We start from the raw sequence: 27,050 nt of genomic DNA, 5'->3' as shown, positions 1-27,050 counted from the left end.
GCAACCTCTGGAGGTAGAAAAACAATAGGGGATTTCCTTAATGTTACTGGGAGGGATGATGTGGATGGAAAGATAGTCCGTTTTCTTTGTGCTTGCGGTGTACCATTCAATGTGCTTCGCTCTCCCTATTGGCATGACATGGTAAAGGCCATCAATGAAGCCCCAAAAGGATACAAGGCCCCCAACTATGAGAAAGCTAGAACAGTGTTATTAGAAAGAGAAAAAGCTAAGGTTCAAAGAGCTTTGACACGTTTTACACATGAGTGGGTGGATTATGGGGTATCCATTGTATCAGATGGGTGGACAAATATTAGAAACCAACATTTGATAAATGTTCTTGGTGTTTCTTCTAGTGGTGCAGTATTTATTGCATCTCATGACTCCTCCTCCATCAGTGCAACTGCACAAAACATTGCAGATCTCCTATTGAAATCAATCAAAGATGTTGGTCCGAATAATGTGATTCAAGTGATCACAGATAATGCAGCAAATTGTAAGTTAGCAGGAAAAATTATTGAGCGTACTCATCCACACATCTTTTGGTCTGGGTGCCTGGTTCACACATTGAACCTTTTGATGCATGATATTGTGAAACACAAAGATTGTGGGTGGATTGCTGAGGTTTACAGGAAAGGGAAGCAGCTCATTAAATTCATCACAGGGCATACAAGGGTAAACTACTTCTATGGCACTTACTCCAAGTTGCAATTGCTTAAAATTGCAAAGACAAGATTTGCTAGTTATTACCTCACCTTTAGGCGGCTAGTGAGGGTGAGACAAGCTTTAACTAATCTGGTGTGTGCTGAAACATGGGATGAAATTAACAATGACACAGATGGTGCTAATGAAGTCAAGGACATTGTTCTTGACAGTTACTTTTGGTCACAGGTTAAATATGTTTTGCAATTCACCAAACCAATTTATTACATGATCAAGTTTGCAGATTCAGATCGACCAGTAATTGGGGAGGTGTATGAGCAAATGGATAGCATGTTGGGGCAGATTAAAGACATTGTTGAGCCTAGAGATACCACCTTGTACAATTATATTCGTGAAGAGGTGGTAAAACGATGGGATAGCCTAAATGTTCCATTGCATGCATTAGCATATGTTTTGACACCTAAATACTATCATCCATCATGGCTTTCAAAACCAGCACCTGGGGGGGGAGTCAGGAGAAGACCACACCAAGATAAAGAGGTTCACGAAAAATATATGGCTGCATTGAGTAGATTAATCCCTGATGAGGAGGAGGCTGCATTGGTACGGAGACACATGAGCAACTATACGAGCAGCACTGGTCCATTTTCGAGCATGCATGCAATTCAAGATCGAGAGAATTTTTCTGCTCTTGAGTGGTGGAACATGCATGGAGGGCCTACTCCACTTCTACAGAGTTTGGCATTGCGGGTGCTATCACAGGTGGTAAACACTTCTTCTGCAGAGAGGTGTTGGAGCTCTTATTCTTTCATCCACAGTGTTAAAAGGAACAGGTTGAATTTAGACCGGGCAGAGAGCTTGGTTTATGTTCATTACAACTTGCGATTGTTGTCCCATTACTGTGAAGATGCAAAGTCTAATAAAGACTTGTTGACTTGGGACAAGAATCCAGAGGAGCCCAATTTGGAGGATGGAGTGTTGCGACTAGAGCAATTAGAGGATTCTCTTATCCAGGTATGTCCATTGTGGTATGAATTTTCCAATTTTCCCTTATAAAGAATTCATGTTTTTAATTTTTTTGTTAACTAGTGTTTTTTTTTTGCATGAATTTTTTGAGCGATTCTAGGATGATGACACGGGTGTTGATATGCCACCACCCCCACCCCCATCTGGTCCCTTGGTTTCTACTAGAGGAGGTTCTTCTTCATCAGTTCCAGTGCCACGACTTACACAGGGACCATCTTCTTCATTGCCACCACGTGGAGGCCCGCCATCACGTTCTATTCGTGGTGGAAGGAGGAGAGATTAGTAGATATATTCACAATCTACTTCTTTTTGTCATAGATTACTCATTAGACTTGTAGACTTGTGAATTTGAATTTTGAACCTTTTTGGCTTGGCGGTGACCAAGTGACATATTTTGTAAACATTATTATTTGAATTTTGGACATGACAAATGTTGACAGTTGCTCACTTGCTAGATAAATCATAATATGCTCTATGTTTTATGTTTTATAATATGCTTAAATGTTTTATGTTTTATAATATGCTTCAAAATTTGATGTATGTTTGTAATAGCTAGAATATAGATGATTGTTGTACATACTAGTAACTACAATGGAATCATGGATGCCATATCTATCTTGATTTATGCAAAAATATGCATGTTTTCATGTCTTCTACAATTAATTTGGTATTTGGGATGTTTGTTTTGAGTATAAATGCAAAAAAATATATATATATAGCAGACGCTTCCGCGGACGCTTCGCTCCCTAGATTTTTGGAAAATGACGCTTCCGCGCTCCGCGCTTCCGCTTCGCGCTTCCGCTTCGCTCCCGCTTCGTGCAACATTGGTTGCAGGTCATAGTGTGATTGGGTGTTCGGTCAAAATCATTGTAAATCATATTGTATCGTGGATTGTTGTCCCTGGTACGAGAATCCACACTCTTGTCTCATTTCAGTCATTATAGGGTGGCAGGGAGGTGCTAGTCTAGTGCATGAAGTCGCCTACAGGTTGGAGCTTGTGAACACTTCAGGGTGGTAGGTTGGTCTAGGATGTTGGGGCATCCATTCAATTGACTATTCAAGAACCCAGGGCGTTGGGGCGTCCTTTCGGTGGGAGTTGGAGAAAAATGCTTTTATAGAATTCTAGGAAGTTGTTGCTTTCATTTCAGTTGGGGTTGAAGATTCAAGAATTTATTAGAAAAGTGTTCGGTGGTTTTTGACTTGGAGGGGGGTTTCCACCTAAAATTCTTGTACCTACTGTGTTCTTTTATTTACTGTTATTACTGCATAAATATTAATAATAATTGAAGATTAACTAATGCTCTGAAAATATTTAAAAGTGCTAATTGCTATGTAATATTGATTCACCCCCCTCAGTATTTCCAATAGGACCACATGGCTGGCTCAGGTGGTAGAGAAAATGGCACATTGAGCTATCTAGGGGCTTCAAGGGGTTGTTGGCTGCCGACTGAGGACCATTTAGGAGAAAATTTTCTCCTATATACACTACCCACAGGTGGTGGGTAATAGGGACCACGTAACCAAAATCGAGATTTTCCATGTAGTGGCTCTCTTAAAGCTAGTAGCCAATAAAGGAGATCCCACGAGACTAGGATACAAGGTTAACCACCATATTGAACAAGGGGACAAGAGTACAAACTGTTATGAATAAAATATACATATAAAAAATGTAAATATAAATAATAATACCACATCATAAATAATGATTAATTAGTTAATGAAAAGGTATGTGCCTAAATACATGATCGTTGATAAAGAGACACTTGCCTAGGGTATATAAGCAGGCCCTCTCTCTCATTTGTAACATCATTCTCATTTATACATTTTAATATATATTCTTGTATCTTCAATGGAGATCTACATATTACAAGTCTTTTGGAGTGTTTAACTTGCTATAATGAACCTTGTTTGTTACATTGCTATCAGATCTATTCAATTCTTTGGTCGTATAAAAAAAATACATATAAAAAAATATTTATAAAAAAATATTAAAAAAGAATCAATAAAAATTTACATATTAAATAAAAATAATAGAAAAAAATATAAAATAGAAAAAAAAGCAACAATTAGCTTCGGGCATCCAGGTGCCTTTTGCAGCCGGCTGCTCAACTGCCTTTTACAGCCGCCGACGACCATAATAATAGACCCGACTGTCGAAATGCCACGCTGCAATTGTTTTCAACTCCACCTGCCACAGAGCCAACCATCGTCGACGACTTGTTGTTAGCTACCACTTGTGCAAAATTGTTTTGACCCTGGTCTGTTCCCACACCCTCCACTGCCTGTGCAAAATTATGTCTTGACCCTGGTCCGTTGCCACACCCTCTACCGTTGGTGCCTCTGTCCACCACACAACGACAGCACACAGGCCGCACGACCACCCGTAACCTCGTTGCCCAACTTGCATTAATCCGACAACCCAAAAACGACAACACTCCCTGTCGTCAACGTCTTTGTGTGCCACCACCTTAATTTCACATTTTTAATTGTAGTGTCTGATAACCACTGTTGAATTACCGCATCTATTCTCACAACCTCCCACTTGCAATTCAGCCGTACAAGTTGTTAAACACAATCGTTTTTCTGTATATTCCATTGTGCATCGCATTCATTAAATTCACTGTCCATTGCATTCATTAAATTCATTCGCAGGGTTTTGGTTGCAATCTGGACTAGCCTCTCATTTGCGGGTTGTTTATAAGTTAGTGGCTAATTAAAATAAATAGACAAATTGTGCGATATACCATCTGTTGGAGAAACGTCGTGTGAGGTCGACTGTCGTTTCAAAATACACCTAATTAATATAAAAGTCATTACATTATATTGGTGGGCAATTTAATTATTGGATATAAAGACAAGTTAATGTCCCTAGTGAATGACTAGTGGCACAAAAAGTACAATTTTTTATAGACGCCAATTAAAGTTACTAAAAAATTATAATACAAGAGGGCATAATTTGAAGTTAGGGGTAGTAATTATAAAGAGGTTTAAAAAAAATAATTAAATAAAGAAAAAACAAATTATCATTATAAAGAAAAAGAGAGAAATAAATTAAAAGTTTTGAAAGTTTATAAAAAAAGGGGTACTTTAAAAACCTTAAGTTCATTGCGACAAACACAGAATGGAGTCTAATTCGAAAATTAAGGAAAGAAGATTCTCCTATAATGGTATTCCAATTATAGATTTTAGATTATTTACATTAAAGGGGTGTATCCAAGGGAAAGATACTAGTATCGTTATTAATACAAGCGTCGAGAATAATTATATCAATATTAATTTGGAAAATCATCTATTAGTTCTAGCACCAAATATAGGCGAAGAAAAGGTATTTTTAGCGAAAAAGAGTATGAAATTAATGATTTACGGGTTACAATTGATCATTATGAGTACATATCTTAATTATGTGTCATAACTATGCTCGACAAAGAGGTTGACATAATTCTCGGGCAAGCTTGGTTCAGGGACTTAGGTATGCTCATGTTAAACACAAAAAAAATTCTTGATGTTCACTTACAAGAAGAAGATGGTTACATTCCAAGACATGACAACGAAATCAGATCTGATAATGCCTTTATCAAAAGACCTTAAGGATATTTCGAAACTAATGTTTCAAGAGGATCTAGAAACAATATCAAAAAAGCAGAAAGAGCTTGAAGAATTCATATCCAACAAAAACAAGGAAAATTCATGTTTGAAGGAGCATAATCAAAAACTAATTACACAAGTCAGAAAATGTAAAGCTAAGAAACACGATTTAGAACAAGAATAGGGAAATTCTGAAAAGAAACTCAACGAAAGTTTATCAAAAAAAGAAGAGGAAAATTTATGCTTAAAGAACTTTAAACAAAGGTTGTTAAAACAAATTGAAAGTTTAAAAGATGAGGATGATATTAAGAATAAAGTCAACAATCCAGAAAGAGAAGAGATTTTACGTCTATGGAATCATAACCAAAACCTTCTTACGAAATAAAGAAGCTCAAAAGTGACAAGAAGTCACTAAATGACAAGTTAGAACAACTTACTCAAGAAGAAGTATTGAAGTCTCTAGTCGTAACAGTTCAAGTTGAAGATAAAGGAACAAATACTGATATGCTCAATATCACAACTCAAGAAGATGAGAAACCAATTGAAGAAAAGACACTCATATGTTGCAGTTCAGACGATGAACATTCCAAGTGAAGGTTTTGTAACCAACTCAACAACATCGTCACCTAAAGTAAATCAGGAAATTGCCAAACACATGATAAGAGAAAATCAAATCACCAGTACTCCTTATCGACATCTGAACCACAAGAGCAAACATCCCAATCAGTCTATGTATCTGTATCACTCAAAACAGAAACAACAAACTCATGTTTTGAAGAATAATGATGTCAGCACAATCCAGATTGACGATAACAAATTATCCCAGCTATCAAGTAATTGCCAAGTTTCACAGAAGATTAATTTAGGATGGTCTGATCCCTTCTCAGTGCGACAATTTTGTTTATCACTTAGAGGATCATATCAACTTGTATCAACAAAGATGATAGTTCCGAGACGAGAAGACATTCAAAACAGAAAAAGAGATCAAGCCTTTTCATCAGCAAGCTTTGAGGACAAAGCTTTTTGAGGAGGAAGACAATGTTATGAATAAAATATAGATATAAATAATGTAAATAATAATAACACATCATAAATAATGATTAATTAGTTAATGAAGAGGTATGTCCCTAAGGACATGACCGTTCATAAAGGGACACCTGCCTAGGGTATATAAGCAAGCCCTCACTCTCATTTGTAACATCATTCTCATTCATACATTTTAATATATATTCTTGTATCTTCAATGGAGATCTACATATTCCAAGTCTTTTGGAGTGTTTAACTTGCTATAACGAACCTTGTTCGTTACGCAAACCAAGCCCATTCTTACTGTCGAATCCTCGCACTAATCCATGTCCAAAAATGTCCATGATAGGTAAGCAAAAATACCCAACTACATAATGAAAGCCATACCTTTGGGGTTGGAAGGCCCACCTTCAAGCATACGTTCATAACAGATAGGGGAGGAAGCATAATGGTTGGTCCAGGTGGCACAGATGATTGCACATCAAGCTATCTGGTGGCTGCAAGGGGCTGCTGGCTGTCATCTGAAGACAATCTAGGAGAAAATTTTGTCCTATGGGTGTCACCCATAGGTGGTGGGTAACAATACCCAAATCTGCAAGTAATTTGTTGGCAATACAAATGATTTCCTGGCTTGCATTTCCACTTCATGTCTCAAAATTTGTGTAAGGTGGTATTTCATTTGGGTTATTCCCTGCCTCATACCCTTCTCACATGACTTATGACTCAATCTTTGTCTATGAAACCCTGCTTAGGTAAACCATATTCTGACATAGGGTCCAAATTTCTTTGCATTTACAGAATAAAATATAATGATTAAACTTGGGGAAATTTCTAAAAAATTAAAATCAACATTGAGAATTGAAATACAAAAGTTTTACATCACAGGATCTTAGCTTGAGTGGTTTGGTGAATAATTCGTTTCCCCAGCTGTATGGGTTCAAGTCTCCAGGGATTTGTTGTGACTGACCCATTTGTGTCATTTATGAAATAGTTGTATCTGGTGTAATAGTGGCAGTTGATCTTTTGAAGTTATCTATTCTTTAGAAATTTTTGTTCTAGTTAAAATATAAGTGCGATTTTTTTGCATTAAAAAATGCAAATCTAGATGATACATAAATGGTAGATCTCCTTTAGTACACTATTTTTTTTAAAAGAAATTGGGAAAATTGATAGGCATGCCAAATCTATCAAAAAAGTGAAAAACAAGAAATGGGAGGCGGAAATTGTTAAGAATACCTACAAATACACCACCATCTGTGGGGATGAATCCCCACTCCACAATAAATTGATGATAGAAAATAAACAAACTTTCACCTTGGCAAGATGAAATAAAATTAATGGGTAAAATGAAAACTATGAAAAGTCTTAAAAAAAGGAACAGTAGAAATTGTTGCCCATATTTGCAAATGAATCCATAGTTGAGGAATTGAATCCCCATTCCATAATAACACAGTGATTACAAATGAAAATGGTCTCCTACTTGTCCTTGTCTCAAGGAAAGTCATTTTTCTCCTCCTTTGTTCTCCAGAGTCCAAACCCTTCATTTTGTTTCCAAAAAGATGAAAAAAATAAAAACTATTGTTTTTAAGCGCCTCTGTCCATGTGTCAGTGACATCTTCATTCATGGTTCAATATTATTGCAATATTTAATAGAACATCGCAATATTTTCATTAGGGAAAATATCGCAAAATTGTCGGCCAATAATTTATTTTCCTTGAAAATATTGTGATATTGGTGATAGGTTCCTGATATTGGCAACACTAGTAAGGATTGCTTAAAGTTTTTGTTTTTGTTATCTAATGTGCTTTATTGGTTGAGGCATATTCTAGGGACCATTTTTGTTGGTTCATTATCAGCTTCAGTCAGAATTTCATTATCAGATACTTAGGTTATTATTTTAGGTGCAGGTAGATTTGGCAGTGAAATTTGGAGGTGCATGAAGAGATCCCAGTGCACTTGCTTGTGACATGGTTCTAATCTTATGGTACTACTATTTTTAGCAGGTGGCATGCAGTGCTTGCATGTTAGATCTGATGGCATATTCTTATTCCTTGGTGTAATGCTAATCCAATGAGCTCATTTTTAGTAACACTTGGAAGTTTTGTGACTGCTATTTTCAGCGGTTGGGAATGCAATGCTCGTATGCTGGATTTGATGGCATAATGTTTTTGTTTTATGTCATATAGCTCGAATGAGCTTATTTTCAGTGACATGCATGAGGTTTTCTATTTTTAGCAATCGTATTTTTAATACCACAATTGTCCTCGAGTGCCATATTTAGGCTAACATTTTGGAGCATGGAGATACACTAATTCACTAATTAATGATCTATTTGTTGCAACTTGCAACTATTTATGGTTGCATGAAGTCCTTTGTTGATTGTGATATCACTTGATGTCTTGCGTGTATTCATTTTTCTACTTTGTACATATCTGTATGTGTGTGTGTGTGTGTGTGTGAGAGAGAGAGAGAGAGAGAGAGAGAGAGAGATAAGTGCTTTACTAGGTGCTAATTTAGGTCAACAAAGTTATTCATGTGTGATCTATTTTATGTTGTAAGCTTGCTCATCAAGATGTTTCTACTTAGATGCCAACAACAAAAACTTATCTTCTCTTGCAAAACTTTAACATTAGTGAATTGTTAATGCTGCCTTAGATATGTGATTCATTGCTTAGTTTACTGACTAAATAATGTTTGGTGCAGGTCATACTGAGTGATGGAGACTTGTCTAGTTTATCCAATATGAAGTTTAACTTAGAAACAAATCAGGTAGCCATCATGGAAAAGTTAAAACAAAAGTATTATCAGGATCTTACATTTGTGAGTTCTACACGCTTCTTCCACTATTGAATTCCTTTTTTGTGCGAAGAAAATATGCCAAAATCTATTTAAATTTACCTCAACTGGTGGTAACAATTCTCAACCTAGCACCTACATGAAAACTGTCTTAAATGGCATATTGCATTTGTTTAAGTGTCTTCATTCTCTTCATTGCAGATCGACTGCTGATTTGTTTCTTTTAAACCATTGTTAATTTTGAGTTTCTTTAGAACCATTGTTAATTTTTAGTTAACAATGGTATGTTCTATGCTTAGCACAATTACTTCAATGTACTTTAATCCGCCCAATGACAATTTCCAAATTAGTTTTCAATAGCAATCACATCAACCATAGTTCACATTGATAGTAATTGTAGATAGAACATAAAATAAAATGCAAAAGACAAGCCAAGACAAGAGGACACCAGATTTGGCGGATGCCAAGGAAAAACCCCAATGTGGGGAAAACCCTTTGATCAATTCTTCTTATTTTTATATCAAATGTGCAGTAGAGAGAGAGTACAAAATGTCAAAATTGACTAATCGGCAGTCAAACTCAGCCCTAACCAAAAAGTCAAAGATGGTCAACGCAGCAGTCAAACTTCTCCTTTGAAGCTTGGTCAAAGGCAGTCAAACTCAACCTCCAGCAGTGGTCAAAGTCAGCCCAAAACAGTCATAAAATCTGCGGTCAAACTTGGTCAACCTGCGGTCAAACAGGTCTGCGGTCAACACAGGTCAAAGTCCTCCTTTTGCCTTGGTTCCTGTGCCCAAAAATGTGGCCTGCTGAGATAGAAAATCACCTGAAAATCAAAGTCAAAGGATGCCCAGAAATTCAAAGTCAACGTTGGTCAAACTGCAAAAAATTCTGAAATTTTCGGCCCTGCAATTCTATCCTGAAATTCGTCCTCCTTGCCACACGTGAGAGAGAGAGAATGCCCAATAGCTGTATGAACCAATAAGAGAAGGAGAGAAGAATGTTTGAGTGATGATGAAATTAAATGAGGTGAGAGGTCACTTGTATTTATACAAGTTGTTGAGGGTGAAGTGACACGTCCATTGGGCTTCATGAGCCTACATGATGATGTGGCCAACCTGAACAATTTGCACATGTGTGAACATAAATTCAAAAACACACTTATGCTTGTCCAAATTAGGTGATCTTTATATAAATTTTTGTCCTCTCGAAAATAGGAATTTAATCAATCATCATCTCCTTCAAATGAGCTGTCCCAAGGTGGAATTTGGCCCTAGTTTCCAATTTTAACAACCATCCTCAGTTTGCCAAACTTTGTAATGTCCCTTTCTAAAATAATTTTTGGTTTAAAGAGAGACTCGCAATTTTGTAATTTTGACTATTATGGGGGCCAAGTTCCTTTTGGAAAAGTACTTAGGAGAATGGAGAGGGGCCAAAATTGTGTTGTTAGGTGAATGTGGGGGCCACCCCTCATGTGATACACACCACTTGAGGGAGAAATTCGAATTGCCAAGGAGGGAGGTCAAATTGCTAGGTGAAGGGGGGCCCACATGAGGAGGCAAGGAGAAATTATAAATAGGAGGAGGATGGCAGCTATAGGGGCTTTTGACACACTGACAAATATTTGCACTTAGCACGCTTGAGTAGCTTAGCCAAGTCTGCACTTGAGATTCTCGTGCGAGAGTCTCAACCCTTGCTTCGGTGGACTTCGAGTCCCAGCCCAAGGAGGGAGATCAATTTACTTGTGTGTTCGTTTAGCCTGTTCCTCAGGCTATTCGTGGGAGTTTGCTTGTAGTTTTCTAGGTGTAGGAGAAGAGCACATTTTGCTTGAAGGGGATAACAAAAAGCAGAGATATTGTTGTGGTTTTCGGGGGAGCCTTACACTTCCATTTGCTGGATATTTTGCGGGAGTGGGACAGACAAATCAAGGTGGAGTTTTGCTGAAGCAGTGTGGCTATTTGGGTGACTGCGTAGGCACTGCACAAGAGGTCTTCTAGGCATACGTGGGAGTTAAGGGAGTGACCACTTGGGGCTGGAGTGAGCTGGGGATTTGGGGAGATTTTGGGAGGAGTATTTCCCTATCATTTTGTAGTGTTTTTGGAGGGCTGGAGAAGTGTTAGTAGTATCATCAACACTTCGATTCATGAGTTCTTCTTTGCTAAAGTACTAGGTCTTCCTTAATCATGACGGTCCTTCAAAATATGGGGTAACTGAGGTAATCATCTTAACATGACCCTTTCCTTCTTACTGGTAGAACCTTCTTGCTTCTAAGCTGTTATTTGGTGCATGCTAGATTTTTGACTTCCCCTCTGCATACTTCAAAGTTCAAACGACTCTCTTCTTTCTACATTCACGTTCTTACATAATTCACGTAAGTCTTTGTTCTTCCATTTCTTTCTTCTTGTTATCATAGCCTAGGTATCCCTTTCCATTGACCTGTAAACCTCACTAGGAGGATATGAAAGAATGAATACAAAGTATATATATATATATATATATATATATATATATATATATATATATATATATATATAAATATATATATATATATATATAATATATATATATATAATATATATATACAAAAGACTATTCCAAGGTAAAGAGAATAACTACAATAGTACACAAGAGGAGGGTTTATAGAATACTTATCTTTTGAGAAAATTCATCTCCCTCTTAATCTATGGACTTCTTGCATACATCTGCAACTTTGTTAGCTCCATCTGGCATCCATCTTGTAAGACAACTTCATCCACATCATCATGCATAGGCTAGGGTTTCTACTTCTTTTAGTGGAAGTAATCAATCCTAGGGTATAAACCCTAGACCTTTCTTGTTCAAACCCTTGCTAGGGTTTAGAGATCAACACACTTGAATGATCAAGACTTTTTCTCTCAGCGTCTTCTCAATTTGCTAGGGTTTTTATAAACCCTATACTTTTAATTCCAAAATGCGAGGACCATTAATTCTTTTACGTAATCAATTAATCTAGATTTGATCAAGCCATGCAAACAAGTTTCTTAGTTTTGGAGAATGCAATAGGGAAGCTATTAAAACAAATTCTCCTTTACTTTAATAATTTCTTGTGAACTTTAGTTATCTTCTTATGTTTCTTTATTAGATCTTTTCATCAAACAATTATCGAGAGCAAAAACAATAAAGACAATGAACACAAGGAGTAGGCTCTAAGCTTGAGAAAAACCCCTCCTAGGGAAAACCCAGAAATAATCTCGTCTCTTCTTATAGAATATTCATCAAATGAGAAAACCAAGACCCAAAACCCTAGACCAAGTCCTCCTCCAAGCACCAAGTCAACCCTCCAAGAATCTCTTCCAGGTAGGTCAAAGATCAACCAAAACAATAAAGGCTTATCCTTCTTCAACCAACTTCAAGTCTCAGCTTTGGCCCCCAGCTTTAAGTCTGCAACTTTGACTTGCAGCCTTCGACCTTGTAACAACTGCAAAAACCCTGATTTACTTCATACGTGTGAGCAAAAAAGTCCAAAATTTAGTCTCTCTCGTTCGCTCTAGCTTGCTTCTTCTCTTGGAAATTTTTGGCTTCAACTCTTGTCCTTCCTGCAACAATGTTTTGGACCTGCAATTAGGTCTGCAATTTCGGCCTAGGAACAACACCAGAAAGCTTAGATCCTTCGCACATGCGGGAGAAAGATTTTGGTGTTCTTCTTGAGATCCTTCCTTCTTCTAGGTCTTTGCTCCTTTTCTTTCTTTTCTTGTTTGAGATCGAATTGTAGATATGTATCTCAAATGAGGTTGAGCTCTTCTTATATATAGCCTTTTCATGAGGTCGAATAACCTCAGACTGGTCCGACTTCTTCTGGCGGGGCTGACTTGTGCTTGGAGGCTTATAAGGACTTTCTAGACACACTAATATCTTTTGCATGTTACATCTTGCCCAATAGGATCTTATACAATTGACATGGACTCTCTTGACTCAAGCAAAATATTCTTTTGACATGACAAACCATAAGAGCATGGAATACATGCTTGACCTAGATGACCAATAAAATGGAGCATGAAACCCATGCCTAAAAATACTTTCTTCTTTTTGTTGTAACATTAGATATACATATTTACATTAGTGTAATGACAATAATGAAGATCGAAACAAGTTACATTTTCCAACGCTCCCTCTTAGCTAGGGAGGTATTCATAATTGTACAACCGGTACAAGGATATTCTCAAATTGAAGAGTTCTCATAAGAAGAGTTGGATTGGTAAGCCATCTTTAACCATCAACATCATGACCAACATTGTCAACATTGTAATTGTTGAAATTTATAAGTATTACCCGTTAGAAATTTTATTTGTATTCTCTGGTTTATTTCTCCTACTTGTTAATTACCAACAAGTTATATAAACATATAAATATCAAAATAAACAAAATACAGTGTCAACCATCTACAAATCAACAACTGAAAGAAATAACAAACACACAAGTGACACCTTTATTTTTGGACAACTCGTCCTTGGAAAAACCCAACTTGGGAAAACTGGTGCAATGATTCTGAGGGTTATTTTATTAAGCAGTCTATCCTTGAGTACAACTGGGTGCCAAACTGGCTCACCCGATAGAGAAATAATTTGACAGTAATACCTCTCTATTCGGAAATAAATATTCGGAAAATCTGCCCCACAAAACTCTCTCTAGCACAACTGAAGCACTGTGTCAACCCTCCTGGCCTGTGCGTCAGCTCTGTGAGGCTTTGCGCTGCCTCTCTGGCTCTCTACATCACTCCTACAGCCTCTGTGTGGATGACGTAGGCCCTCCTGGCCTCTGCGTTGTCTCTGCTAGCCTCTGCGTGGTTCCCTCTGACTTCTGCGTCTGCCTCTCCGTCTCTGGGTTGGTCTTCCGACACTATCTTTGCCTCTATATCTCGTACTCACTGCTCCTCACTGCAAACTGATTATTGATTTGACTTTTCTTAGCAAACCCCACTCTAGAAAATCGAATGACTTAATACTCTGGTGTGTTCTCCAACTGACCCTTAAGTCTCCTCTTATACTTTTCCTGTTGGTCCTTCAACGCCCGAGATTACATCTCTAATCAACGACTAAGATTAGATTTAGCTTGATCCATGTCTTTTAGAACCTTCTAACCCAGTTTTGTATTAAAATTTAATACTCATTAATATTTTAGTTTTCCTAAGTTTAGACTTAGGAACTCCATCAAAAATATTAATTATTTTAATATCTCCTAAACCGGGTAGAATCTACCCAAACCATATCTGGGTCTTGGAGATCTTATGTGCTTTAGCCTCTCCACCAATTTTCATGGCTAGAGCACATCTGATGCTACCCCAAATCAATACTCCCTCTTAGCGAGGACCTTGCTCTAGTAATACTCCACACTGAGCATCTGAGCATCACTCTGACTATACGGCACCAGTACCTGTGCTGATGCTAGGCGTCCACGCCCAACATCCTCTGCACTGCTGCATCTTGTACTGCCGCCCATGGCCCTGCCATTGCCACTGTTGCATCCGTACGACAACTCCATCTGCATCTGTGCTGTTGCTGGTCCTTTCTCCCAACACTGCATCTGCATTGCAACCCCCTCTCATCATGTTGCATCATTCTACTGTTAATCGCTACTGCACTGCAACTCAGTTACTGAGAATTAAGTAATTGGTCCACCCAACTACTGACATCCCTGTTGGGCTAGAAACACTCCTGATGTGAAGCTCTCTCTACCGCTATCAAGTGCTCCCTCTACTGCCTCTGCGCTGCTGGAACAACTCCCTGCCTCTCGCACCGCTGCAAACCTCTTTGTGCCATCTTGCATTGTTGCAACCTCCTCTGTGCCTCTCGCACTGCTGCAGCCTGCTAGCTCTACGCTGACTGGGATGACTGCACTGTAGCACTCTTTGCTGCTTCATCCGCATCCGTTTCTACCAACATCCACCAGTCTTGCTACTTCTCACTTCAGGGTTCCCGTAGCAAGGATCTGATCTAAGAGTTTGGGTACCTCAAGGATCCTGCCCCTCATCGCCTGTAGTCTTTTGGACTACAGCTCGATGTCTCCCCCACCTCTTCTCTAGAGGTGCATGAGCACTCATGGCACAATCATCATCCTCCTCGACCTCCTTTTTCGCCTTCGCTGGCGCTGCCTTGGAGTCAGACGCCTCTCCGTTCTTCTTCCTCGGACACTGATTCGCATAATGACCCAGTTCCCCACAGTTGAAGCACTTAACCTTGGAGAGGTCCTTTTTCTTCCTCTTCTCTTGCTTCCCCACAGATGCCAGAGCTGCATCCTCTTCCTCTTCCTTTTGATCTAGACTCCTTTGCTTCTTCCTGTCTTGGGAAATCGTCTGATCTCTTCTTGGCGAAGAGCCGCCCACAATTGTTCCCAATCTGGAAGATTCGCCTTGCCCAGAATGCTCTAGACGAATGTCTCCCACTCCTCGGAGAATGTGTTTAGAGCAGTCCTCACCATAAAAGCCTGATCTCGCGTGGCCCCTATGGAAGTCAGTTGGTCTCGGATCTCCTTCAACCTCTCGAGGAAGTGATCTATCTGCTCCCCCTTCTGCATCTGGTATGATCGCAGCTGATTCTCAAGTAACATCTTCCTCTGCACAAAAGTATGCTGGTACAACGTCTTCAAGGTGTCCCACATTTCCTTTGTCATCTCCTTCTCGGCAATATGTTGGACCACATGATCCTTGACCCCATCAAGGATGATGCATTTCGCCTTGGCCATTGCCTCCTTGTACTTTTCATTGTCAGCCGGGTCAACTGGGATAGCCACTGTTCTCAAGGTGAAGGCCTTGATGTGATGTCTATCTAGAATGGATAGGATCCTGACCTTCCAGACCACAAAGTTGGATGCCCCGTCCAGCCTGTCTTGATCCCTTAGTCCATTCATGGCCATCTCTCTGCTCTTCCTTTCGACTCCTCTGAGTCTCTACTTCCCTCTGGAAGTTCTCTCTTCGACTCCCTCTGAGTCGCTACTTCCCGTCTAGAAGTTCTCCCTTCGACTCCCTCTGAGTCTCGATTTCCCTCCAGGAAATCCGCCTGCCAACTGACGAATTGCACCTTATCCGATCTCCTATGCACTTGCAACACTAATTTGGATTTCTTGGCTAGAAATCCGCCTAGATAGTGACTCCTTCTACCTTGGTTTTGCCCCGTTAGGTACTATTCTGTCTCGGCAGCGACAACACCCCACTAGCTTCACTCCTCACAATCTGCATATAGCTTCCTAAGTCCCAGCAACCGAAGGACTGATCCTCTAGGCTCTGCACAATCCTGGCACTGGTTGAAATGCTCCACTAGCCAACTGCGTCAACCCCCCTAGTCTCTGAGTGGCTCACCGTGAGCCTTTTCTGCCCTCCTTAGCGTCTGCGCTGGCCTTTCTCTGGCCCGAACTGATGACGCAGTCCCTCTGCGTCAACCCTTCTCTGCCGCTTTCTGTTAGGAACAACTTCTGTCACTCGGGACAACTGTTTCTGCTACAAATGCTCTGCTTCAGCTGGTGCCTTTAGCTCTCTTGTGATCTGCAACCATGCTCTGATACCATGTTGAAATTTCTAAGTATTACCCATTAGAAATTTTATCTGTATTCTCTGGTTTATTTCTCCTACTTGTTAATTACGAACAAGTTATTTAAACATATAAATATCAAAATAAACACAATACAGTCTCAACCATCTACAGATCAACCGCTGAAAGAAATAGCAAACACACAAGTGACACTGTTATTTTTGGACAACTCGTCCCCGGAAAAACCCAACTTGGGAAAACTGGTGCAACAATTATGAGGGTTATTTTGTTAAGCATCTATCCTTGAGTACAACTGGGTGCCAAACTGGCTCACCCGACAGAGAAAATAATCCAATAGTAATACCTCTCTATTCAGAAGTAGATATTCAGAAAATCTGCCCCACGAAACCCTCTCCAGCACAACTGAAGCACTACGTCAGCCCTCCTGGCCTCTGTGTCAGCCTGAAAACCCCCTGCGTCAGCTCTCTGAGGCTCTGCGCAGCCTCTCTGGCTCTCTGCGTCACTCCAGCAGCCTCTGCGTGGATGACGCAGGCCCTCCTGGCCTCTGCGTTGTCTCTGCTAGCCTCTGCGTGGCTCCCTCTGGCTTCTGCGTCTGCCTCTCTGCCTCTGCGCTGGTCTTCCGGCACTATCTCTGCCTCTCTGTCTCGTACTCACTACCCCTCGCTGCAAACTGATCACTGATTCGACTTTTCTTAGCAAACCCCGCTCTAGAAAATTGAATGACTGATCACTCTGGTGTGTTCTCCAATTGACCCTCAAGCCTCCTCTTATACTTTTCCTGTTGGTCCTTCAACAACCGAGATTACATCTCTAATCAACGGTAAGATTAGATTTGGCTTGATCCATGTCTTTTATAACCTTCTAACCCAGTTTATAAATTAATACCCATTAATATTTTATTTTTTCTAAGTTTAGACTTAGTACTCCATTAAAAATATTAATTATTTTAATATCTCCTAAACCTGGTAGAATCTGCCCAAACCATTCCTGGGCCTTGGAGAACTCATGTGCTTTAGTCTCTCCACCAATTTTCATGGCTAGATCACATCCGATGCTACCCCAAATCAACAGTAAGGCCTTAACTGGACAAGTTCTTCTTATATTAGAGCATAATGTTGGGAGGCTTTTCGTGAAATACCACACTACCTCTTCGAGGTACACAACCCATCAAGATATTCACTAGGTATGTCCTTTTAGGACTATTCTTATCTTGGATTTCCAATCCTTAAAGAATATCAGTCCTCTTCGACCACCCTTGTCTTGGATACTTGTCCAATCCTCAAAGAGTGTCACAAAGTTCGGATTGTACTGTTGATTTTATGCCTCAAACTTTCGTAACAAATCACAGATCCCAAGCAAGTTTTTCTCTACTTCTTCGTCCTTATGTTCCTTGTATCTTTCGCTTGAATAGAGGTAAGATGTGTGTAGGATGATATTCAAATGAGAGAACTCATTGCTCTTCAACTAAGAGAAGGCTTTGGTTTGGACTTAGATCGTGCTCTTATGCCACAAAGACTTGTCATTTATTGGAAGCTTTGATCTTAGACAATGAATTCAGAACATTGAAGATTTTATAACTTTGACCTTTGTTCTTCTTGGATGCTTCGATCTGCTCTTGGATCAGTGACTTTGCTACAATTTCAAAACTTCTTGTAGCTTCAAGACTGCTTTCTAACCTAGCTTTGATCCCATGTTGAAATTCAATTGGAGTGTTGAATTTCTAATCATGATAATTACTTGTGACTATTTATATGTGTTTTTCCTTTAGCATTTTCTTTATTCATTAGGTCATCAGGCAATTATACAAATACAATGCACAAAAAGGAAAGAGACCTCAAAAATTAGGCCAGAGGCTAGGGAAAAACCCACAACGAGAAACCCATCAATCCTTTCCTTACAGATACTTTGTTAGCAAGAGAAATCCAAGTGCCAAGTCAACCCTCCAAATCGTACCATGTTTTGTCCACAATATAGTCAACCAATCTGCCACATGTCTGTCCTTTAGATGCCTTGTCCCACATAGATAGTAGTCTTCCTGAAGCTTGCATTAGACAAAAATTACAGTCCTCTTGTAGCTTGTACTTTGTTGATTTTTGGTAGCATCGGATGTGCTTTAGCCTTGAAATTTGGAGGAGAGGCTAAGGCACATGAGATCTCCAAGACCCAGAAATTGTTTTGAGAAATTCCACCCGGATGAGGAGTTACTAAAATAATTAATATTTTTAATGGGTTCCTAAGCTAAACTTAGGAAAAAAAATATTAATGGGTATTAATAAAGATAAGGGTGCGAAGCTTCTAAGAGACGAGGATCAAGTCTATTTTAATCTTAGCCATTGATTAAAGACTTAATCTCGGTCGTGAATTCATCAATAGGAAAAGTATAAGAGAAGACTTGAGTATCATTTGGAGAAACACCCACAGATACTCCGTATCTCAAGGAAAATCGATTCTCAAGTAAAGGAGATCGATTTCAGAGAGAGAGTTGCAGGGTGGAGGAAGAGGAGGGCATCAACAATAGACAGTGACTGAGGAGGAGGTGACACAGGGACAGTGGGAGACAGCACAGAAAGAGATGTAGTCCATAGGAGAGACGTAGCCCTCACGCAGAGGGATGCATAACCACTCAGAGCCACGCAGAGTGACGCAGGAGTGGGAGTAGGGTCTCCAAAGTGTCAGATAGTCTCAAAGGGAATGTCTCAAGTATTTTCTTTCAGTTTCTCTGTAAAATCATTCCTTGTAAAAGCAATTGCTGTTGAAGATTAATAAAGCCCTTATTTGTTGCACCAGTTTTCCCGCATTGGGTTTTTCCGGGGACAATTGTCCAAAAACAACTGTGTTGATGTGATTGGTTCTTGTGCATATATTTTTTTCTTTGGGTAATTGTGTGATAACTGCAGTAGAATTTATTTTAATATTTGGTTAAGGGATTTCGTAAATAACTTATTGTGAATAATAAGTAGGTAAAATAAATCAATTGCTGCAGTAGAATTTCAGTTTAGAAATTTTCACATGGTATCGGAGCAAAGATCCGACAACAGGAGAGGAAAATTGACTATGGGTCAAGAGCATGATGTAGAGGCATCCACTCAAGGGGACTCGCGCAGATTTCCAGAAGAATGCACAAGGGACATGAATTATGATTATTCTATGTTAGCTTCCAAATTGGAAGAAGAAGTCGCTTGCTTAGCAAGCTCTGCCTCCTCTGAGGTTTGGTATATAGACAGTGGAGCTTCCTGGCATATGACAGGAATCCGAGAATGTTTTTCAAATTATCAGGAAGAAAGAATGAATTTTCAGATCACCATGGGAAATAAGGCAAAGTGTACTCCAGTAGGAAGAGGTATTGTAGTCTTTCAAACTGAAGCAGGAGAGCGGCTTCGAGCAACCAATGTGCTGCATGTGCCAGGATTGGGGATGAACTTACTCTCTGTATCTCAACTTCAAAACAAGGGCTATGATGTTTTCTTCATTAAGGAGAAAGTATATGTCAAACACCCGAGTTGGAAAAAGAAGGCCCAGATTGGAATTAGAAGGTTGCAGCTAGAATCACCAATGGCACTGATAGGCAGTAATGGAGACAAAGATTTGAATGAACTATGGCATAGGAGGATGGGACACTTACACCATGGGGCTCTGAGAATTCTCAGGAAAACAGTATCAGGAGTTCCAGAACTAAGTACCGAACGAGATGATGTATGCAGAGGGTGCGCTCTGGGCAAGTATGCCAAAGCAACATTTTCCAGAAGTAACAATAGGGCTAAGAGTGTGCTAGGATTGATACACTCAGACATCTGCAGACCGATGTCCACAAAAGCTCTTAGTGGTGCCGAATACTTCGTTTGTTGGAAATAATATTGAGAGGGGGGGTGAATTAATATTTACAATTAAATAATTTTTCATTTCCCAATCAGATTTATATACGCTACTTCAGTGAAGTGAACTTGCATGTGCATGCAACTGTGATTAAGAAACCAACATATACCCAAAGAACTTATGATTTAGTTAATTCATCATGTGTTGATCTTTAATCAGTGCATCAATACTTTATTATACAGTAACTATGTGTAGTAATAACATAATAAACCATCACACATAAGAAACACACATGAACACCAAGATTTAAGGTGGAAACCCAATGCGGGAGAAAAACCACCTGCTGCTGTTGTCTTTGTCTTCTTTTTAATATAAAGAAAATCTGTTTACAATCTTGTACTGGTGCAGACTCATACCAGTACGCAGGCACCCACTTGCAGAAGGCTACAACCTTCTCTCGTTCTCTAGCTTCTACTGGAAGGGAGCTACAACCCCCTAGCTCTTGTACTAGCCAATATGTTTACTATTACATAGTCGCTAACCTAAAAAAGGCTACGACCTTCTCTCTTCCTCCAGGGACCAAGTTTCATAAATTTTCAGACTGGATGCTCCTGGTACACAACAACACAATATGAAGGCCTCGTTTCATCAAATTTTCACCTTGGACTGTAGACCTATGGCTACTCTAATGATCACTAACTGGAAGAAGATTGATGCATTAGAAGATAAAGACATTGATCCCACCTTGTATAGGTAGCTTATAGGGTCCCTGGTGTATCTAGTCAATACCAGGCCAGACATTTGTTACGCTGTCAACACCCTCAGTCAGTTCATAGTGGAACCTAAGAGGGCGCACTGGGTAGCAGCCAAGCATGTTCTTAGCTATATACAGGGAACAATCGAGCATGGACTATTGTACACCCAAGGCAATGACATCACGCTGAGTGGGTTCACTGGCGTAGATTGGGATGGAAGTTCAGTAGATCGGAAAAGTACAATTGGGTACTATTTCAACATTGGATCAGGAATGACCTCCTGGTGTAGTAGGAAACAAAAATTCGTGGCTCTAAGCTCAGCTGAAGCAGAATATATGGCAGCTAGCACAACTTTGTGCGAAGCCATATGGCTTAGGAAATTGTTTTTGAATCTATTCAGGAGAAAGATGGAAGCAACCAGGATCATGTGTGATAATCAAAGTTGCATCAAGCTCTTTGAGAATCCAGTATTTCATGATCGGTTGAAGCACATTGATATCAAGTGTCACTTTGTCAGACACTGTGTCCAACGAGTAGTACAGTTGAGGTACATTCCTATAGGAGAACAAGTGGCAAACATCCTCACCAAGGCTCTAGGAAGAACAAAGTTTGTTTATTTTAGGGAGAAGATGGGGATGGTAAAGAATCCATTTAAATAGCAGAAATGGAGAAGTGACGGGAGTTGCAGTACAACAATCAGCAGTGGCAGTGCTATAGGTAGCATGATGCAGCATGTTGAGAGGGAGCTGCAGTACAGATGTAGCAGTGGCAGTGGTAGTGTCATGGGCAACAGTACAGAAAGCAGTAGTGCAGTGGATGTGGGGCAGCAGGCCTAGCATCAACACATGTACCGATGCAAAGGATCAATGTGATGATTTAGTGTTGAAGCATTATTAGAGTACATTCCTCGCTAAGAGGGAATGTTGATTTTTGGTAGCATTGGATGTGCTCTAGCCTTGAAATTTGGAGGAGAGGCTAAGGCACATGAGATCTCGAAGACCTAGAAATCGTTTTGAGAAATTCCACCCGGATGCGGAGTTATTAAAATAATTAATATTTTTAATGGGTTCCTAAGTCTAAACTTAGGAAAATAAAAATATTAATGGGTATTAATAAAGATAAGGGTGAGAAGCTTCTAAGAGACAAGGATCAAGTCTATTTTAATCTTAGCTGTTGATTAGAGACTTAATCTTGGCTGTTGATTCATCAACAGGAAAAGTATAAGAGAAGACTTGAGGATCATTTGGAGAAACACCGACAGATACTCAGTATCTCAAGGAAAATCGATTCTCAAGTAAAGGAGATCGATTTCAAAGGGAGAGTTGCAGGGTGGAGGAAGATGAGGGGATGAACAGTAGAAAGTGATTGAGGAGGTGATGCAGGGACAGTGGGAGACAACTCAAGGAGAAACACAGTCCAGAGGAGAGACGTAGCCCTCACGCAGGTCGACGCAGAGGGACGCAGAGCCACTCAGAACCACCATGGGCCATGCAAAGTGACGCAGGAGTGGGAGCAGGGTCTCCAAAGTGTCAGATAGTCTCAAAGGGAAAGTCTCAGGTGTTTTCTTTCAGTTTCTCTGTAAAATCATTCCTTGTAAAAGCAATTGCTGCTAAAGATTAATAAAGCCCTCATCTGCTGCACCGGTTTCCTGCATTGGGTTTTTCCGGGGACAATTGTCCAAAAACAACTGTGTTGATGTGATTGGTTCTTGTGCATGTATTTTTTTCTCTGGGTAATTGTGTGATAACTGCAGTAGAATTTATTTTAATATTTGTTGAAGGGATTTCGTAAATAACTTATTGTGAAAAATAAATAGGTGAAATAAATAAGTTGTAGTAAATTTCAGTTTAGAAATTTTCACACTTCAGAGAGATTACAGTCCTCCTGTAGCTCACACTCCACAGAGATTGCAATCCTTTTGTAGCTCGTAATCTTTAGAGATTATGGTGCTTAGTAAGTTCGTATACCATAGAAAGATATGCGTCAGACATGCGAAGTCTTCTTTCATAGAGGAGTACTGAATTGCTTGCCAAATGGTGGAGGATAGGTGCCAATATATATATGTACCTTCATCCGAAAGGACACGTCTTTTGGGCAGGCTGACTTGTTTTCTAGAGGGCCGACTTGGCAACCTAGAAGACAAGTGACGCTTCTCAAAAATTCAAATTTGCTTCTTTTACAAGGGCCAGAAAGAACATGCCCTTTTCCTTTTTTATTTTGACCAAAATAAAGCATGAAGAACATGCTAGAAAATAATAAAATTTTCTATTGTTTGTACATGAAATACATAATGAGACGATTATGAAGATCGAACATAGTTACAACTTCTACAGAATAGGGTGTGACAACTCAAGAGACACAACACTTCATTCGTTGGCTGACTTGACCTTCTTGGGCCGACTTGTCTTAATAAAATAAATTTCTACATAATTTATCTAGGCTGACTTGAAGACCCTTTTATTCATGCGGAAATACCTCTCGATACGACACAAAAAGTCAACACTCCCTCTTAGCGAGGAAGGTATTTTCCTTAGCTGAGATTTCTTCTCCACAAGAAAAGTCCATGGGCTTGCTATGTTGATGTAGTGTCTTCTCACATGCACATATATAGACATAGATCACTCTATCCTAGATTAGGCAATGTGAGTCCTCACATGCACATCTATCAATATAGATCACTCCATCCTGGAGTATGCAATGTGAGTATCTTGGGGCATTTACTCCTAGCCAAATAAGCATTTCTCCATGGATAAATGTATCAATCGCCCTCGGTCAATGTGTGTATGCTAGATTTTCTCAGTTTACAATGCTATTTTCTTCCGTAGTTTATTTGTGAAAATCACTGTGTGAATTATTTGGTATTTACCGTAGCAGACAACAAATAAATTGTTAAATAAATTAACAATTAGAAAAATAATTTCCAATTGTTGTGATAGTTGAAATTTTCACATGGTATTAGAGCGTGATTAATCAAACATGGAAGTTAAGAAGCGAAAGCAGAAATTCACTGGGAGCAGCAGGACGAATTTATGGAGGCTGCTCAGAGCCTAAGCCAGGCAGATTGATTTTTTAGTGCAGGTTGGTAGAAAAATTCGGCTTGCCAAACTCAGTGATTCTAGCAGGCAGAGGGTGTAGCAGCTTAGATTTTTGCTGAGTAGATTTCTTGTCTGGGCACAATGGATTTTGCATCAATTTGCTAGAGCAGAATCCTTGTCGGATGGAAGAGAAAGTGCACACACAAAGGGAGATTTCTGTCAGAGGGTTTCTAGCTTCAAAAATCCAAAATTTCTAGTTGTAGAAGAAGCCTAGAAGGTAGGACTACACATTCCAGAAAGGAGTGCGAGTAGATGAAGGAGGGCTATAGGAAAGAGAGGAAATTTCCGTTCGTATTGTCCAGATATTTGAGTTTCACAGATTTGGGTAGAAGATCAACTTCTAGTTACCAGAGACAAGTGTCGAAGGAAGTATGAGTTATCCAGTGCAAGTTGCAAAGCGAAGAAGGGTCCCAACTAGGGACTAGGGTCAAAAGGAGGTAATAGTGCACCAGATCCAGGAGGAGTATGAGACTCTAGTGTGCCAGAATGGGCAGGGTCCAATGCAGTTACAACAAGGAAGATCAGTCTGATCAGTTCCAGATTGTTGCAACAGGACCATCACCTTTGCTACAGGTGCCCACAATATCATAGTAGTAGATTCAATGTCAGTAGGCCCTGTCAATCACTTAGATGACATCTGCAGATCTAGTTGCAGTCAGTACACATGAGACAATTGCAGTGATACAGGCAGTACGAATTGCCAAGTTGTAGTATGCAGGCACAATTTCAACCAAGAGATTTCCGGTGCAGAACTTCACAGTCCAGTTTCCAGTATAGGAGGACAATGCGAGTTGTCATGAGGAAGCAGAGAGATTTCCCATAAGGGGATCGAGACTCAGAGGGATTCTAGTTTCAGAGGGAGCATCCCTATGGAAGCTAGTGCTTTAAGATCTGGGGAGATCATACTCATTATTGCAATAGTTGCAGTACCAGTGCAGAAGCATTAGCAGAGCAGTAACAACAACAGTATGCTAAGATTAGATTTCGCTATGCGACAACTGTTGTACTTGTCAAATCATCATGACTCATGTTGGACATTCTCGAACCTAAAGAAGAATACTCATGGCAAGGGAGCCTCAACTACCACCTCGAATCCAAGATTAGCGAAATAAAAGCTAAGAAACCATTACCGGGGAGTCTCAAGCTCCAACTCGGCCTAAATCAATGTTTTTAAAACCGGAACCAGTGATCGGACCGGTCCACCTAATGAACCGGTTTACCGACCGGAACCGGTCGAACCGGGACTGGTTAGGTCTAAATGAACCGGTTTTAGAAAAATACATTAAATAATTAATTTTTAATGAAACAAAACTATTTAATAGATTTAAAACCATGATTCCAAGCCAATAGAGACAAAATATGCAAAGTTTTCTCATTCATATACCATGTAAAGGTGAATATATCAAAATGGCACTGAGTGCAATACATATCATCGACAAAATAGTAAAATACATAAGCAATGAGGCTCTAAATGGCCTGTGAAGTCCAAAAACAATGCTGCGAACTATGAGGCCATTGGCCTACTACAAGTCTACAATGTACACATGATCAATCATCAAGTTCATCACCACTACTAGACACAGGATCATCATCATGAGCTACATAGACATCATCTGGTTCAGAGTCTGAGGATGCCTCAGCCTGATTAGCAACTTGTGATGTGGCACATTGCTATTGATCCGTCTTATGTGTGTTGTTGTGTGAGTTGAATCTTTCAGTCGTTATGATGTTTGCAACATGTCGCTTTCATTTACAACTTATCATGATAATCCCTTTTCCTTGTTGCAATTTACTTGATATTGAAGTTTTACTTTCTTGTGAGGTTGAGATTTTTTGAAAGTTTAATTAGCTTGCAAAATGCAACATTTGCAAATTCTTTTCCTTTTGCTCCCTATCACAAGGATTGGTGTTTTCAATCTTTAATTTACATGTGATTTGATGCACATTATTGAATGTTCCAAACTTGTTTCTTTTGCTTTGTGGCTCTTATGGTCTTATTGCACCTTTATTGATACCCAAAGGTACATCATTGTGCAACATGTTGTGGTAACTTTGAACTTCAAAACTTGCAAACTTTGTGCCATAGGTTGATACAAAAAATCAAAAGATAGAGGCAGTTGATCAAATGACACAGGCTTAAAAGGTTCAAAGTCTAGGAGATTTTCACCTTGTCATAAGTATTAAAAAGTTAAAAGCTTCGATGATGCATGCCATATTACAAAGATGGAAGGTTGCCAAAAATTAGTGAATGTTGCTGGGACTAGCAAGTTCTAAGTTTAAGTGACATGAAAAGTGTCACAATGAGAGTAACTTTCGAGGAGGTGTGTCAAAGCTTGAAAACTTCAACAAAAGACTTGAGGTGAAGATAAAAGAGGGACTAGTAGATGGAAAATCAAGGCTTAGCAACACTCCACAAATTTCACAAGTCATATGCTTAATGCCAAAAAGGCTTTAAACAACACAAGCTAAAGATCTAATGTGAAACAAGGAGCTTGTAGGTAAAATGTAGTTGTTTCAAGATGTAGGTGGACTTTAAGTGGCAATGGACGCTGATTCCAACTCAAGCTTGTTTCATTTGAGTCACAACCTCTACTAGCTGCACATCTTGAAGCTTAAAAAAATTCAGGAAGGTTATACAAGTTTTTCTTATCCTTTTGTACCGAAGGCACAACTTGGGGAGTTGTTGCTAGCTCAACAGTTGCTCGATGTTATATTTGGGAGAGGCACTTAGATTTAGAAATCTCATATCCTTTTGTCCTGACACTTCTTTTGGGCA

The sequence above is a fragment of the Pinus tabuliformis genome, chromosome 4_2 (assembly GCF_031772625.1).
Source record: "Pinus tabuliformis cultivar Carrire ecotype Pingquan chromosome 4_2, CPIR1, whole genome shotgun sequence".
Classification (NCBI taxonomy): domain Eukaryota; kingdom Viridiplantae; phylum Streptophyta; class Pinopsida; order Pinales; family Pinaceae; genus Pinus; species Pinus tabuliformis.
Note: the sequence above shows the minus strand (reverse complement) of the source record.